Source organism: Camelus bactrianus, chromosome 5 (assembly GCF_048773025.1).
Source record: "Camelus bactrianus isolate YW-2024 breed Bactrian camel chromosome 5, ASM4877302v1, whole genome shotgun sequence".
Classification (NCBI taxonomy): domain Eukaryota; kingdom Metazoa; phylum Chordata; class Mammalia; order Artiodactyla; family Camelidae; genus Camelus; species Camelus bactrianus.
Window position 1 is genome coordinate 19,487,077 of NC_133543.1, and position 17,172 is coordinate 19,504,248.

Here is a 17,172-nt window from a genome sequence, read left to right on the forward strand (position 1 = left end):
GTACTGCTTTTCTTTTTCTGCTGTGCCCAATTATCACACATTTAGTAGCTTGAGACGTTGCACATTTATCATCTTATAGTCCTGAAGGTCTCCTGAAGTCCAGTGGGTCTCACTTGGCCAAAACCAAGGTGTCAGCAGAGCTGTGTTCCTTCCCAAGGCCCTAAAAAGAATCTGTTTCTTTGCTTTTTCCAGCCTTTATGTGTTGCCCACATTCCTTGGTTCATGACCCTTTCCATCTTCAAAGCCATCAACTGCATCATTCCAACCTCTGCTTTCATCTTCACATCACATCTGATTGTGGATTTACTGTCTCCCATTTTCACTTCTAAGTGAATGATGACCCCGTGATTATATTAAGTCCACCTGGATAATCAAAGACAGTCTCTCCATGACAAGATCTGTAACTTAATTACATGTGCAAAGTCTATTTTGCCATGTTAGGTGGCATATTCACAGGTTCTGGGTGCAAAGATGTGGACATCTTTGAGGTAGCATTATTCTGCCGACCACAAAAGGGACAGAAATTGTTTTAAAATTTCTTTCCTATATGCTCTTTCTAGTCTTCTTTCTTTGCACACTTTTTTTTTGTTATAAAATAAGACATAGATCCAGCAAACCAAAACTTTAAGCTTAGTGAATTATTATAAGGCAAACATCCCTTTAACCACGACCCAGATCAAGAAGTAGAATTCTGCCAGATAATCAAGAAGTCCTCCATATGTTCCCATCCCAATGCAGGCTTCTTCCTCTAAATGAAGCCTAACTTTAGAGTAATCAGGTTTTTGCTTTTTTTTTTAAAATTGTTTTATCACCTAAGTGTGCATCTGCAGACACTGTAGTTTAGTCTTGGCCAATAAGAAAAATTGATAAGTCTTTACATCTCTTTAAATTTAGAGGTTTCTTCTCCATCTCTTTTATTCTTACACTTTATCTGTTGGACTACTTAATCTGCAGAATTTCCCATAGTCTGGATTTTGCTGATTGCATTTTCAAGGCACAGTTCGACATGTTCTTCTGGTTTCCAGCAAATTGGCAGCTGGACCCAGAGGCTTGGTTGGATGCAGCTTCAATTCCTTTGGCAAGGCTATAGGTGGTGGTGTGTTTCATCACCAAGAGCCACATAATGTCTGTGTTTAGCTCTTTGTGTGTGTGTGTGTGTGTGTGTGTGTGTGTGTGATGTCAGCACTGTTGTTGCTCAATGCCCAGACTAATCAATTCACTGGAGCTTGCAGGGTGGTTACAAAATGATGTTCTAATGGCCCAATTTTTAAAAACAGAAATAAATATAGTTTGTGGATTTGTGGATCCTGAGTGTTTGTGGTTATGAGACTTCCTAACCTCTCCTCCTGCCTGCTGCGTCATGAGAGAAGTCAAGAAAACTCCTTTAGATACAGCCATAGTATAGGATGTCATAAGCCCGCCCCTTGTTCCTCCTAAAGGGAGGGTATGAAAGAGTCCCCAGGAGAGCCTGAGGTGCCCCTTAGGATTTGGGGTGGAAGTGACAGAGACAGTGACTGGGTGGAGCTGGGCTGGCAGCAGGGTAAGGAGAGGGCTCCCTGGGGTTGACACATCATGGTTTCAGGAGGCCATCGGTCCTTGTGAGTAGCTGGGTCAGAGCCTTCCTGGAGTTCCTCCATCCCAGACGGCTATCTGCTTGGACCAGGAGACACAACAAAATCGAGCATTGTGGGGAGTCTGGTAGGGCTAACAGGAATCATGGGACTGAGCTGCATGGAGGTACCTGCGGGAGGGTCATCAGGACACCCTCAAAAGCTCCCCCCCAGCAAGAGGGGCACATTTGAATATCTGCCACACGGACCTCTGCCCTTTTACTTGTCTTTCCTTGCTGTGTTGACCTGGAGAACCAGAAGCAGAGCAGTGTGGACAGGAAGAGGGCGGAGGAAGGTGGGAGAACAGAGCACACCCTCCTCACCGCACCCTACAGCTGCCTATAGATCTGTGGGCCTGCCCTGAGTGTGGGTGCACAGAAGCTCAAATAGGGATGGGAGACCCCCTTCCTTGACGCTAGAGAATTGACTGCACTGCTTATGCCTGAAGAAAACACTGTTCATCAGTGCTTGACAAAGACAGGAAAGTTACAGGATCTGATCTGCTCAGGTGGTGGCCAGGAATGAGGCCAGAAGCCCTGATCAAGGATGTCTGTTGCACCCTACCAATGATTAAACTGGTTTCACTTAAGTTACCCAGAGTGAGCTACCAGAGTTGGTTTCCCACACTTGAAACCAAAGCACGGTACCCAATACAAGTGGATCGAGCTTCTCAGAGGTGTTTATGCTGCAGTGCAAGGTAACTCTTTAAATTCAAGGTTAGATTTCTCTGGCATCCTTTGCAGGTAGCAGTGTGGGAGGAGGAGAATGGTAAACTCTCTCACAAAACGAAACACTGTGGGTTCCCCCGGGCTTAGGCTGCCGGGTCCTTGCTGGATGCTGCCAAACAGAGGGCCTGATGGGAAGGTCCACCATCACGGTCAGCTGTGGCCCTGTCTTTACGACTTTAATATTGACCCCATTCCAGGTTATTTAATGACTAAGTAAGTCCTTAGTAAAATCTAAGACTGGTTTTCTTATCTGTAAAGTGGGAATAGTAACATCTCACAGAATTGTGAGAATTCAGTGAGGTGACACATATGAAATAGCTTTTCAAACTAAAAGGGTGTACTAATGGGAAAGATCTTTCTTTTTCATTTAATTTTTGAATGGATAATACATTTATAAGACATGTGGTTTAAGTGAAATATTTTAAAAGATATAAAAAGGAAATTCCCTCTTACTTCTGTCCCTCAAACACCCAGTTCTCAACCCAGTCTCTTCCAGGTGTCCACTGTTGTTAGTTTCTTTATGCGTATTCAAACAAACATCAACATACATTCTTATATTTCTCCCTCATTTGACTCAAAGGTAGCATTTTTCTTCTGCAACTTGCTTTTGTCCTCCTTCTATTGAATTTGTTTCTCTATCAATATATAGCTCATTCTTTTTTTAACAGCTGATTTAGTGAGTCTTCTATTAATACACATCTGGGTTGTTTTCAACATGTTTCTATTGCAGGTAAGTCTGCAAAGAGGCAACGTGTGCGCTCGCACGTTTATATAATGAAATTTCTCTCTTAAAGAGGAAAGACTTTTCCTTTCTTTGTTGGTGCAGGTGCCCTGGTTAGAATAGGAAATCTAAGATAGTGCTCTCTTTCTGTAGCTCTCACCAAGCGCTGATTGTTTTGCCCTGGACAAGGCTGGATCGTGCCTGAGGCCAATTCTTTGTAATTTTTAAATTTGAGGGAGAAAAGGCAAGCAGAGAGGCTTGGTCTGGAGTTGGCGTTCTCTCCTCAGGACACGATGAGCTGCTCCTAGGGAAAAGGGACCAATATTGCTTCCTTTCCGTATTTCAGAGCATTTTTCTCATCCAAGGTATGGGAATAATAACCCACGGAGTTGTCGTGAGGCTGAAGTGAGAATGGAACCGAGCACATGCACGCTGTCTAACTGGTAGCCACGCGGCTGCTCTGTCCACAGAATGATTGATGGCCCCTGGCTCCACGCAATTCACCACGACAAAGTGAAACACAGAGGAGCAGGAGCTGAACGAAACCGTATGTGTATGGCTCTCGTTCAGAGTTTGTGGTCTCAGAGGCCCAATGACTCCACTTCTGAGCTGTCTCAGTGGGTGTCAGGTAAGCATGCTTGATGCTGGGACAGCTCACCCCGCCCCCAGCAGCGGAGCACAACCTGCTCAGTCACTGGCCATCGGGTTTTGTCCGAAGGCAGCCACTGTGAAACAGAAGAGCGTGTTCAGGGTGATGTGGAGCAGTCACTGTGCAGAGGAAATGGTGCTTGTAGAGAGGGACAGAGGTAGTTGCTGAGAAGGGAGGATGGAGAGCCAGGCAGGGACTGGACTGTGACAAGCCTTGATTACTAACGTCAAGATTTTAAACTATTCCAAAAACCACGGGGCTCCACTGGGGAAGTAAGAGCGGAACCTCAAAGGCGTTTGCATTTGCATGTAGTAAGGGCACTCTGGCACCAGTGTGGACATGGATGGAAGGGGAAGACCATGCGTGGGAGCACCGGGGTGGCATCTTCTAAGGCAGGACGTGGGACTGCAGGCTGTGCCCACTGGGGAGTGCAGAGCGTTAGAAACAGTGAGGAGCAGGAGAGGGCACAGGGCGGGGTCTGGGACGACCACCCGGTTTCCAGCTCTGTTGGCCATGTGGATGGTGGTGCCTTCATTGAGCTGCACGCACAGGGAAAGAAGCCAGTGCTGCCTGAGGGCTGAAAAGCTCTGTTTGGCCGTGAGCCTGAGTTGCTGAAAGGACATCTCAATGGAGAATTCCTACAGGCAGTTTGACATTTAAGTCTGGGTTGGGAGAGAGATCTGGCAATTGCTTAGATTTGTCTCCTCTCCATTTTTTGGCCACTCACGGTTATTTATTTTTCTGAGAATGCTCTTTTCTTTCTCCCCTGTCTGCATCCTCTCCCACCTCCTCAAAACTGCCTTTCCCTTCCAGTGGAGACTGCTCCACCCAAGATCTCATGCTCCTAGGATGCTGTTTCTCAGCTAATGGACCCTTAGTGACTATAATCACCTGCTTGCTGAAACAGTACACATTTGAAGGTAATAAGTTAGCATTTCTAGCCTCTGATGGATGCCAAGTCCACTAGCTACAATCACAAACAATGAAAAGATAGAGTAAATGTTTCTTTCCTCTTTTGATTACAAGAATAATGATCAATTATGCAGGTGTTCATTTTATCAGCATATCAGCAGGCCTCCTGAGTAGAAATTCTTAAACTGCATCCTTTCAAAACATCAATGGCAGATTGTTGCCCCTTGTCGCTCACAAATGCTGACTGTTTCTTGTCTAATGGAATTAATTAATCCTGTCCCTTCCTTTCCATACGGATGTCTACACATCTCCAGGCGAGTGCCCTGGTAAGGAACCCACTTGTTGCGAAGAAAGTGCAAACCCCTTCCATGTGTCTTCTTGAACATGGTAGAACAAGCTTTGTGGCATAAATCACCCCAAATTCATCAAAGCTGGCGTATTATCAAAGAAGAAGAGAGACTTCTAATGCAGTGAGCGAATCTTTGTAAATTCAGTAGCTCCTTTGAAAAAACCCTGACATTTCCCGCTGCCACAGAAACCATCTTTTTCAAGTGGATTGCAAATATAAACAGGGCCCTCTGGCTTTACGTTTATAACATATGTGTCTTCTCTTTTAAATATGGAAAAGTATGCCTCATTTCTCTCGGAGGTGTCTCGTCTGTTGATCTTAATCTCATTCTGTCTGACTGTTGTCATTGGGAAAACTGAAGTTAGTCTTTCTGGGTTAAGAGATAAGCCATCCACGGAACTGAAAGTGACCAATATTCATTTTAATGTAGTCAGAGGTTTTGTGTTCCCCAGAGCAGATGAATCACGGAAAAGAAATTTAAAAAAAGTCTCCCCCAGCATGGCTAAAACAGGGTCGTAGATCTGTGCAGAATTGCTCACAGAACTCCGGCGACATGAAGGCTGTGGCTGTTTTGAGATGTTTCATCTGTTAATGACAATTCACTTTGTGGGGAGAATCCAGGATTTCATTAGGGCAGACGAGGGCCGCCTTCAGTGGATGTTTGCCCTTGGCGTATCCTTCTCAGATTTTGACTGGCAGTCCCGTGGAACAGGGCATCTGAGAGTCTGAATCGAGGATGAGAGCAGGGTGGCTGGGAGTCGCTCTTGCCGTCAGCTACACCTGCCAAACACCGACAGCGGGAGGGAGGCATTCTGGGAGACCTGGGGCTTGGAAGCTTTCTTTGCTAAGCTTGAGTTAAAGTGTAACTGATTTTGCACATTTAAAATGCACCCCAGGAAAAGGTCTCCTTCAAAAAGCTGCCTGTTTATTCTTGCTTAGGCTAAATGTTCCTCTTTTGCGTTCCATCTTGTCATTCAAAGAACACTGAAATGATCTGTTTCTGTTTCTGTCTCACCCACCAAATCCCACCCACCACACTTTTAAAGGGCAGGGACAGGACCTGATTCATTCTTATGCCACAGTGTCCAGTCCAGTGCCCCTCACATAGTAGGTCCTCACTAATATCTTTCAAACAGAGCTGAAATGAGTTGAAAGCCATATCCTATTACTAGGAGCGAGCGTCTCCAGGGTGGGTACCATTTTTCATTTATCTTTGGAATAATAATGAAGATAAGAGTTTATATTTCTTGAGAAAAAATATGAAAATGAGTATATGTATGTATATGCATGACTGGGACATTGTGCTGTGCACCAGAAACTGACACATTGTAACTGATGGTGCTTCAGTTAAAAAGAAGAAAAAAGAAATGCTAAATAATAAAAAAAAGATAACATTTCTTGGCTATTTGCATACATTATAATTTCTAATTGCCTTCTTAATTCTGTAAGATATCTTCTGTTATTGTCTCCATTCTTCAGATAGCAAAACTGAGTCAGGAAGGTAATTTCTTTGAGCTTGTGCAGCTAGAAAGTGGCAGATCTGGGACTGGGACACACACTTTGTTAATTCCAGAGCATGTGGCCAGTGCCATGACGTTCTACTGCCTCCAAGCCTAAGCAAATCCCTTGTCTAGAGAAGATATTAGCAAATGTTTATCGAATGAATGAATCTCCTAGGAACTCGAGCAGCTCAAAGTTGTCATGTGCCTGGCTTGTTTTTTAGAAGCAGTCCATGCCTTGTTTCTCAAGGTGCTGCTGGTTGATATTTAAGAAATTGATCTCATGATCAATCGTGAGGGCTGGCACAAATATTTTGGTTCTTGTCCTTCCAGGCACACAGCAGAATTCACTTTCCTGTCACTTCCTGTTAGTCGTGGATATGTGACTTGCCTTAGCCCATGAAATATGAGCAGAAGTGATCCATGTCGCTTCTAGGCAGAAGCTTTGAGGACCAAGGTGTGCTTCACCATGTACTCTTTCCCCTGCTGCGCTGAACGTGGCCGTAAAGGCCAGGATGGTACTGTTCTCAGCTTGGGTCCCTGAGTGACCTCAATAACAGAGTTCTTTGATAACCCATGTTGGTTTTGCAGAGTGTCAGGGAGAAATAAACCGTTTTTTGTTGTTAGCCAGTGACAGTGGGTTGTGCTTGTAACTATTGCATAACCTCACCTATCTTGACTGAAACCCATAGGGCATATCAAATTACTGCTTTTCTCTCCTTTAAACCATCTGGACATCACTGGCAGTGATGGTCACAGTACAAGAGGTCTTTGGAAGAGCCCTGGAAATTCAACAAATATTAAATGATTTCTTCTACCAGCTCCTTTTAGACTTCGAAGGCTAAAAGTTCTGTCTTAACTTGGAAACTCTTGATGGTACCTACTGGATAGAACACTTTTTTTTTTTTATTGAAGTGTAGTAGGTTTACAATGTTGTGTTAATTTCTGGTGTACAGCAAAGTGATTCAGTTAAATATATGTATGTGTATATATATATACTTTTTATATTCTTTTTCATTATAGGTTATTATAAGCTATTGAATATAGTTCTGTGTGCTATACAGTAGGACCTTGCTGTTTATCTATTTTATATATAGTAGTTTGTATCCTCTAATCCCAGACTCCCATTTTATCCCTCACTTCCCCACTTTTCTCCCCTTTCTCCCCTGGTAACAGTAAGTTTGTTCTCCATGTCTGTGAGTCTGTTTCTGTTTTGTAAGTAAGTTATTTGTGTCATTTTTTTAGATTCCACATGTAAGTGATATCACATGGTATATTTATTTCTCTTTCTGGCTTACTTCACTTAGAATGATGATTTCCAGGTCCATCTATGTCACTGCAGATGGCATTATTTTATTCTTTTTTATGGCCGAGTAGTATTCCATTGTAGATATATACCACAACTTCTTCATCCAGTCCTCTGTCGATGGACATTTAGGTTACTTCCATGTCTTGCCTGTTGTATATAGTGCTGCTATGAACATTGGGGTGCATGTATCCTTTTGAATGAGAATTTTCTCCAGATACATGACCAGGAGTGGGATTGCTGGATCATATGGTAACTCTATTTTTAGTTTTTTAAGGAAGATATAACTCTTTCTGAGAGTTTTGTTAGTATGATTGCTTTTCTGGATTTGGCTATTTCTTAGGTTGGGTCCCCCAGAAACAGACCCAGAAATGGGAATTCCTGTACAAGCGTTTTATTCAGTAAGGCTTCCCAGGGAGATGAGGGAGAGAGTGGGGGAGTAGGACAAGGAAAGGGAGGAAGCTAAGGGAGCATGTGGTCTCAGGCTGGAGTCTTCAGCAAGATTTCCAGGGAAAGGTAAGTTACACCTTAGTGTTGTCTCACTGGGAGCAGAGGAGTTTGGCTTCCCTGCTTCCTTACTTAACAGCTTTCAAGAAGGCAGGATAATAAACCTTGGGAACTGGCCTCCTAGGAGGCCAAGAGCATTCTCAAAGAAGATACACTAATGGAGGGAGGGAGGGTATGCACAGAAAGAATTAATTTGGGGACATTTCTTAGCTTTGGCCTCTTTTAACCTCTCTTTGCTTAGACATCTGCCAGGGGGAAATCAAAGATTGGCCTCCCCATTTATGTGTGACAGTGACAGACAGGGAGACATGGAGGCACAAAATGACCTTCCACTCATCAGGAAGGCAGTCACAATGAAAGATGATGCTATGATATCGGCACTTGCGACTTCTGAGTCCGGTGTCAGGGAATTGTCCACCTGCTTCCGGGCACTCTTAGCATGAGAGTTATATCAAACTCTAAGTGGCCTCTCCTTAAATAAAATCTGACATGCAGATGGCTAAATGCCCACAAAGACAAATTAGGGTATGTCTAGTCACATTACAAAAGCCTTGACTGAAGCTGAAAGGTTAAATGCCAGCATTCTTGGAAACAGTTTCCAAGGTACCAAAAATAAGAATCTTCCTCCGTAAACTGATTGAAAAAAAAAAAAAGGTTTACTAGAAGAGGTTGGAGGTTTTCTTTCTTTTTTTTTAGGTTTTTAACAAGGAGGTATGTGGGGGCATGGGAGTGTATCTCAAATGGGATGGGAAGGGAATGACCTTACAAGGTCGCTCCTATGCTAGGATGACACCACAACAACACTGAGATTCCACGTAAGTGTGATCAGAACCATTTATGCCCGACACCAGGCGATACACGAACATATGGCAGGAACACAGACCCTGCTGAATGTATAGATTGCATCGTTATGCTTGTGTGATGTCTGTTTTATACATCTGTCACAAGGAAAGAATGAAGCCTGTGATTATCTTTATTTCAGTCTGGCAAATAAATGTGTAGAAGCTGGAGAAAAGACAGACATCGTATTTACCAGAAACTCATAAAACTACCAGAAGCTGTAAGTAAACGTGTGAGAATCAGTTTCTGAGTGCTTGGGAGTGCTATCAGCATTTCCGTTGTAACTGCAAATAACGTGAGATTTGAAGACAAATACCAAGTATGTTCCTGTTTGGAAATGTTTTAAACTTCAGTCTTTATCAATAAATCTAAATCTCTTTGTTCCACAAAAAAGCTCTGACATTTTATTTTTCAAAATGTTGTGTTTTCCTTTGGGCAGACGACTCTCTTGCTCCCTTACCCCTTTCTATAACAAACCATCAGACAAACAAACCCAAATCACCGCAAGCCTGTAGGGTTCATGGTGCTGTGCGGGCTCTGACTCAAAAGTTGTCTGAACTTCTTAGCAGAATCATTTTCAACATGTTTTGTTTTACTGTCCAGCTATTATGTTTAGCAATGCTTTTTTTTTTTTTTGAGAAAGGGGAGGAGCAGAAATCAAGCACACTTTTCATTATAATTTTTTTTTTAACCAGTCAGGGCAGACGGCTGTGCCACTGGCTTTTATTTTCTTGCAGTTCTTGGAGTCCCCATTTCTTTGTGGAGTCTTGCTGGGTGCCTCTAGGTCACCTGCTGCAGAGGGACCAGGGGGACCATGCCTCTTACCTCTCCACGTGGAAGGTGCGTGAACACCATGATCTGTGGCAGGTGGGATTAGCAAGATGTACAACATGAAGGCTCATGGGGACAGGTCAACGTGGGTGTGGTGGTTTAAAAGTATGTGCACAAGTTCTAATTCTCCTCTTTTCAAGAGGTAGAGCCTCGTCTCCACCATCCTCCCCTACGCCCTTTCCTGAATGTGGGCTCGACTTGCTGACTTGCTTGTAAAGAATAGAATAAGTCAAGAGTCATGATGGCTCTGATTCCAGAGTCTAGACTCCAGAGACTGGATCATGAAACGTCTTGTGGCTTTTCCCTTGCTCTCTCTGTCTCTGCCTCTGCCTGCCTGCCTGTCTGTCTGTCTGTCTGTCTGTCTGTCTCTGTCTTTCAGATTTGTTCACTCTGGGGTCTGCCAGCTGACACACGTCATGAGGACACTAAAGCTAGCCTTCAGAGAGGGGTCCGTTGCCAAGAGCCATGGGAATGACTCATTTTGGAAGTGGCTTCTCCAGCTTCACCAAGCCCTCAGATGACCTCAGCCCTCGCTGACAACTTCCCAGCAACCTCCTTAGAGACTCTGAGCCAGAACTACCTCTCTAAGCTGCTCCCAAATTTCTGACTCCTAGACACTGTGGCATGAGAAATGCTCACCGTTTTTGGCTGCTAAGTTTTGGGGGGAATCTTTCATGAAGCCATGGATATCTCACACGGTGAGTGTCCAAGTGTTCAAGAAGTCAAGAGAAGCCTGGTGCACGTGTGTTTCCTTTCGTTTGGCCATCAGATACGGAGAATTTCTCACCGGGAGGGTCAGCAGAGCGCACTTGCATCGGGAGGCAGGAGAGTGGATTTTTAGCAGAAGGAGCGAATATGCACAGTATTGGATCCTTTTCACTCGTCCCTACAGAGTCACTTTCCTCCAGTGTCACCTTGCTCTGCGTGGAAGGCTGACGTCTGTGACCTGCCTTGATTGGGCCTCCTGGTTCTCTGGTTGCTGTTGGATTTGGCCAGCAAGCCAAACCAGCTGGAAACCCGAGGGTTGGGAGGGAGAGAGGCCAGGAAATTTACCCCCTGGCTCCCTCCCTGCTGGTCCATGGGATGGCGGTGGCTGGATCCTTCCGCCGGAGGCCAGAACGCCCGCTGGCAGCTTCCACAGCCAAGTCAGGCCCGTGCATCTCTCTGCGCTCCCTCTACTTGCCCCTTCAGGTCTAGGAGTGATAAGGGCTCCCCGCTATTGCTGGCCTTGGAGGACTTCATCATCTCTTCAGGGTTTCCCTGAACTCTGGTCACACCTCTGAAAAGAATTCTCAAGTACTCCTTTTGAGTATGTCGTCTGTTTCTTGGGGGGACTCTGACTGAGCCCATAAGCTGGGTTTTCCTTGGTGTTCTCTGGTGCACATGTACCGTGGAGTGGAGAGAACTGTGTTGGCCTTGAGGCTTGCAAATTACTCCTCCTCCTCTTACTATTACCACTTCGACTTCTTTTTCTTCTTCTTTTCCTGCTTATTCTTCTGTCTTCTTTTAGCATGGGAAACCTCTTTCTGAATGACATTTTGTGCTGAATTCCAAAATATAAAACATGCATAAAATTATAAAGGAAGATGGGCTCGGATTGGAGTGGAGAAGGGGGTCAGGGGTCCCGGCGTCCTGGGGTCCCACTCATAGGGCCCTGTCTCCATCTTCTCCTTGGTGGGATCCCTTGAGGCATATCTGAGCAATCACAGTGTTGTGTGGAATCCAGGTTGGAAACCAGAGTATTAGCAGAGCTGGAAGTGCTGGGGTGGAGGAAGTTGGAATTCTCAGATCCAGTTTGACTCTGTGGAGCTCCCTCCTCTGCCCTCTACTGTTCCCTGCTATCGACCCTCTCAGATTTCAAACTCTGAGCTTCTCCTCCTTAAACACATCCTCTTCACTGGATCACAATACCTGTTCTTTATTTGAGCAGTTATTTTGTGCCAGGCACGATGCTAAGATCTAGGGCCAATCCTATCACAGAGGTACTTTTATTCCCATTTTATGAATGAAGAATTGGGGCTCAGATGGGTTAAATTATATTCCAAAAGTAATCCAACTAGTACACGGAAGACCTAGGGTTCAGATTTATGCCTGCCTGACCATGAAAGCTCATGACTTTAACCACCGCCAACTGGCACGCCATCTTCCTTTTGTCTCTGTATCTGATTTTATCCTCATCGTAACCCTGAGCCTTCGATTTTTCCCCTTCTTTTTCCTTCTTTGTTTGGGTTCTCTTATCCTTTGTCTGTGCCTTTACAGGCACTCAAGTTTTTCTTATTCCCTTACTCTTCCGTTTTGCCTGCTTCGAGCATCCCTAAGCACACACAACCCCTCAGTGTCTGCATCCTGTTTCTAGTATTATTGTGGGTGTGCATTCTGGTGGAAAACTGAGATGAGACGGTCTGTCTTATAAGTATCCATGCCCTCCTTCTCAGCTGGGGACTCCATTCAGCAGGAAACTCCTTTTAGTTCCATATACAAGCCCTCATCTCATCAGTTCCTCATTCTTTTCTCTCAGTGTATAATCTTACTTTCTGCTTTGCCGAGAAGACAAGTCTTTCAAGGTGAACCCTATCAAATAATTAAATTCCTCACCCTCGTGTTTGTTAGGAAACACCCTTGCAAGTGGGAGCAGCTCAAACAGAATAAGGTCTATTTTCTCTTATGTATAGTTAGGAAGTGGGAGGGTCAGGGCCCTATGTTCATGATCCGCAGGAATCCAGATGCCTTCCAACTCAGCAATCTCCTGTACCTTGGGTGTGGCCTCTATCCTCAGGATCCACAATGGCTGCTTGAGATCCAACCATCACATTCATATTCCCAGAAGGAGGATGAGGAAAAGAAAGAAAACAGGCATATCCTTCTGTTTAAGGACTCACCCCAGAAATCACATTCAACACATCATGTTACAATTTACTCAGGAGTTAGTCCTCTGATCTCATTAGTCTGAAGAATACAGTCTTCTCTAGATGGCCATTTTCCCAGCTAAAATGTCAGAGTTTCTTTTTCCAAGGAAAAAAGGCAGAGCAATATCACTTCATGATATTTCTGTCCTGTCATCATTCTCTGCTTTATTCTTCTACCTGAGAAAACTGAGCCCCCTTCCTTTCCAAGGTGATCGCTTCTGTACGTGCCTGTGATCCCACCCACTTCATAACTATTTGAAACTGTCTACTTGTTTTCAGAATTATGTTAATTGTGTTTATTTCTCTTTGTATTTCTGACAGTCAACATTTTTCCTGCTTCTACCATTGATCACATTTGACTTTTTTGGAAGCTGAAGTTATCCCACAGAGGTTTAGTCATTATGTTCAACAAATTAACATAAAATGACTTTTCTGCCTGTCTGCTACCCTTTTGGGTCTTTTGAACTTGCTTTAATTAGAAAATGTGACTGTATATATATAAAAATATATATATAAAAATATATATATAAAAATATATATGCATATATGAGTGTGATATATATGTACATATATATGTGAGCATTATGCTCATTTTCATACCATTTTAGATGTTTTATTAATGTTTCCATTTTAAAGTTGATATGCTGATTATGAATCCATGATTGGTCTCAGGAAATAGTAAGCCTGCTCTGTCATTCTGGTGGGGCTATTCAGATCTAAGAGATTGTCTGTAATCTTTTTCCAGAGAGGATCCCTTGGAGGTAAATTTCTATTTCAAGATAAAATGTTGTCTGGTCTCAAGATCTGTGCCCCGGTCTGAATTTATAAAGGTGACTGAGTGATGACACAGAGAAGCCAATGAAACTGAAAACTGAAAGGAGAGTTACTGTTACTTATTTTTCTTGAGATAAAGGGGGCACAGCACACCATGTGGGGCTACGTGGGCAAGTGCCAGCTTCGATCAGGAGGTAGAAACAGGAGTGACGGGAAAGTCCAGCCCACAGCCTTACTTTGGGGCTTCCATGGGAAAGGAAAGGCTGGGCAGGACAAACTAGCTATTTTAAGATTAGCTAGTTTGAATAATTTGGGGGGCTTTGGGGCGTAGGGGCTGTCCCTCACTGCCTAGTCCCTGGCCCTGGGTGATTAGGGCAGAGGAATATTATCTCCTTCCGGGAACAAACCGGACAGAGGAGGTGGTTTGGAGTGTGGGCTCTGGACTGGGTCTTTTACATATGGAAGACTTGTTCCTGCCGGAGCCCTTTGTTACCTTAAGGAATCTGCTAGCCCTGCTGGGGGCAGTCTCTCCCTGGCCAGCAAGGTATTAAAGATGTTGAAACACCATAAGGAACAGGAAAAAAAAAAGATGAATCCAGCCCACCATCACTTTCTTGGTTCTCGACTTGTTATGTCACCACCCCATCTCTGCTGCCAGATTATGGGCTCTCCCAACATTCAGACCTAAGTAAGCCCTGATCGTCTCTTAACGGATTTTCAATCTGGTGCTGCCCACGTGAACTTTAAGGGCCTTCATCAGCGCCTCTGACAGGACAGAGGTGTGGTCTTGGCCACATTCGTGTTTCTCTCTGTATCTCTGCTTCTTTATCTAAACAATGGGAAGAGGTGGGGGTGGAAGGCTTCCTTTTTCCTCTAATCTGTGCCTTTCATCTCAGACTCTGTAACTAGCTCCTGCAAGGGGGCCTCTTTCTGAGATAAGGTGCAGGGGACGTTCTCCATCACCAAAGCGTTTACCTTGGAGAGCAGAGACAAGGTGATGGAATGGCTCTGGGTCATACAGGAAAGGAAGGAGTAAGAACAGACTTCAGGACTCTCTGCCCCCAGTCGAATATACAGCACTCTGATTCTGCTTGTGCATTAATCCTTCTGGTGATTAATTTTAGAGCCTGCAATATTAACACCTGCTATTTCCCAACACAAATCATCAGTTGCAGCCTGACAGGTCTTTGTTAATTGTCTTGCTTATTTCTGCCAGTGCGCTTTCCCGCATCCTGCCTCCTCTGCTTTGCCTGCCCTCCCCGCTTCTTTCCTTTGTCGACTGAAATAAAACGTACAACCTGTAAGTTGAGAGCTATGTTTTATTCGGCGGACTTTCTGAAGACCTGAGCCCAGGAGGCAGCTTCTCAGATTGCTCTAAGAGACAGTTCCAAAAGTGGCAAAGGAAGATCCAGGATATATTAGAGTTTGCCACAAATACCAGGTAGTGGGAGCATCAGAAGACTACTGTTAATTAAAGAAAGCCAGGTATCTCCAGGAATTCAGTGCTTTTACAAAGCTCTGGGCTCACTGGAATCGTTCCTTTGCGATGCACCCAGCTGTCTGGGGCCAGTGTCCTGTTCTTCCACACCCTGAGTTCCCTCAGGGCGCATGGTTGGGGTTGGCTGCAGAGGCCGGGCTGCCTGCTCACCTGCATCCTGAGTTCCCTCTGCTCACTGTCGGGGGTGGCGGTAGCAGATGATGACATGATGGCCACAGCAGTCTTTGCTTACTGACTTGGCTGGCAATATTCTTCATTCATACCTTTTATGTTTAATCTGCAAGGCCTAGAGTCCTCACTTCTGACTTTGTTTTCTGATTTTTCTGGCCTGCCTTGAGCTCTAGTTTTGGGCTTAGGGTCAGCACCTAATAAGAACCCCTTACCTAATGTTAATGGTTACACATGTATTAGCTGTTGAAATTGGTCTCTAAGCTTTGAGTGGTCAGAGGCCACTTCATGGATACCCTGTCAATGTTGGATGTTTGTGGCCCCAGTTTAGGTAGCACCTTTTCTCCATAGATCTCCCAGTGGCATGATGTTCTTGCTCCTGCCCCAGGTGAGAAACAGGTCTTGTAAATGCCCCGATGCTTCAAAATTCAGTGCTTACACCCACACAGTCCCCTATATTTGCACACTCCCTCTCATACAGGAAAGATCTGGCACAAGAGGAGGGCCACGTCCCAGGTCCCAGGCAAGTCCCTGGGACGCGCCCCACCAAGTGAGGGTCCTTGGCTTCCATCAGGAAAGAATTCAAGAGCGAGCCACAGTAGAGTGAAGGTAGATTTATTCAGGGAGATGCACACTCCGTAGGACAGAGTGCAGGCTGTCTCAGAGGCCAGAGAGGCCACGAGGTGTGGGGGTATTTAGTATAAGGCAAAAGTAGATACACACTCCATAGATGGAGTGAGGCCCATCTCAGAAGGCAAGAGAGAGCAACCATGAGATACTGAGGTTGTTAGTTTTTATGGGCTTGGTAACTACACATGTTTACAAGTAGGAGGATTATTCCAACTACTTTGGGGAAGGGGCTGGGATTCCGAGGAGCTGGGCCACCGCCCACTTTTTGACCTTTTATGGCCAGCCTCGGAGCTGTCATGGCGCCTGGGGGTGGGTGCCATTCACCATGCTAATATATTACAATGAGCATATAATGAAGCTCAAGGTCTACTGGGAGTCAGATCTCTCACCATCTTGGGCATCAAGGTCTATTGAGGGTTGAATCTTCCTCCATCTTGCTGCTAATTGCTGTGTCCTTCTTTTAATGGTTGTGCCCTGCCCTGTGTCTCACATCCATTCTGCTACTATTTTACTGGCCTCCCTATTATATTACTACTTTAAAACTCAGTCAATTCTATAAGCTTTGGTTTACTGACTCTCCCTAGGCTGTGAGCCCCTTGAGGGAGGTGACTTGCAGAGCTTGGCACACAATAGGTGCTTAAGAAACTGCTCTTAGCATAATTGAGGAAGCGGCCCAGCTGGCTTTTCGCATCTTCTTCTCTCTCCTCCACCCAGGACTCACCACCTTTTATTCTGAAGGCTGCTATTTTACCAGCACAGAGAGGGACAGAGCATGCGGTGAATTCTGACTTCTATTTGACCCTGGTAGAGACAATCTGAATATTTTCCCTGTGGGTGCTTGAGGGAACCAAATTAGCCCCATGCTTGTCAGATTCCTTCCTCTCTCTGTGCTGCAGATGAAAGTACGAGAAGTGAAAGCGGGAACTCTCTTAACCTTTCCAAGTCTTCAAATAACGATTTTCCAGACAGATAAGACTAAATTGGTATTGGATCTCTGCTCGGGAGCAGGAAGGATGGCTGTTTACAGGCTGCATGTGTCCTGCTCACAGCTTCATTGCCTTCTCCGCTCCCTGGTGGAGGAAATTAAAACTCTGATGGTCAGATTAGGTGGTTCTTAGCCTCTGCCCCGCGCCTGCTGCCGCAGATGTGAGAATTAGGCTTATCTCCCGGTTCAGATGAGGCGGTCGATGATTTGAACACTTGAAGAAATAACTGAGGTAATAAGATCCTTAAAGGGCTTGTGA

The 17,172-nt window shown here is 44.8% G+C and overlaps 1 long non-coding RNA gene across 14 annotated transcripts in view; it reads left to right on the forward strand.

The window, feature by feature from the left end:
- LOC105076120 (uncharacterized) overlaps positions 1-17,172 on the forward strand; it is a 104,108-nt gene that overhangs the window by 55,525 nt on the left and 31,411 nt on the right. For 9 of the 14 annotated variants that reach the window (XR_012506954.1, XR_012506964.1, XR_012506963.1 and 6 more), the window contains one exon: positions 9,859-9,988. The exons of 3 other annotated variants lie outside the window; for them this stretch is intronic. This is a non-coding gene — a long non-coding RNA (uncharacterized LOC105076120). 2 more of the 14 variants (XR_012506952.1, XR_012506960.1) reach the window with 2 other exon arrangements.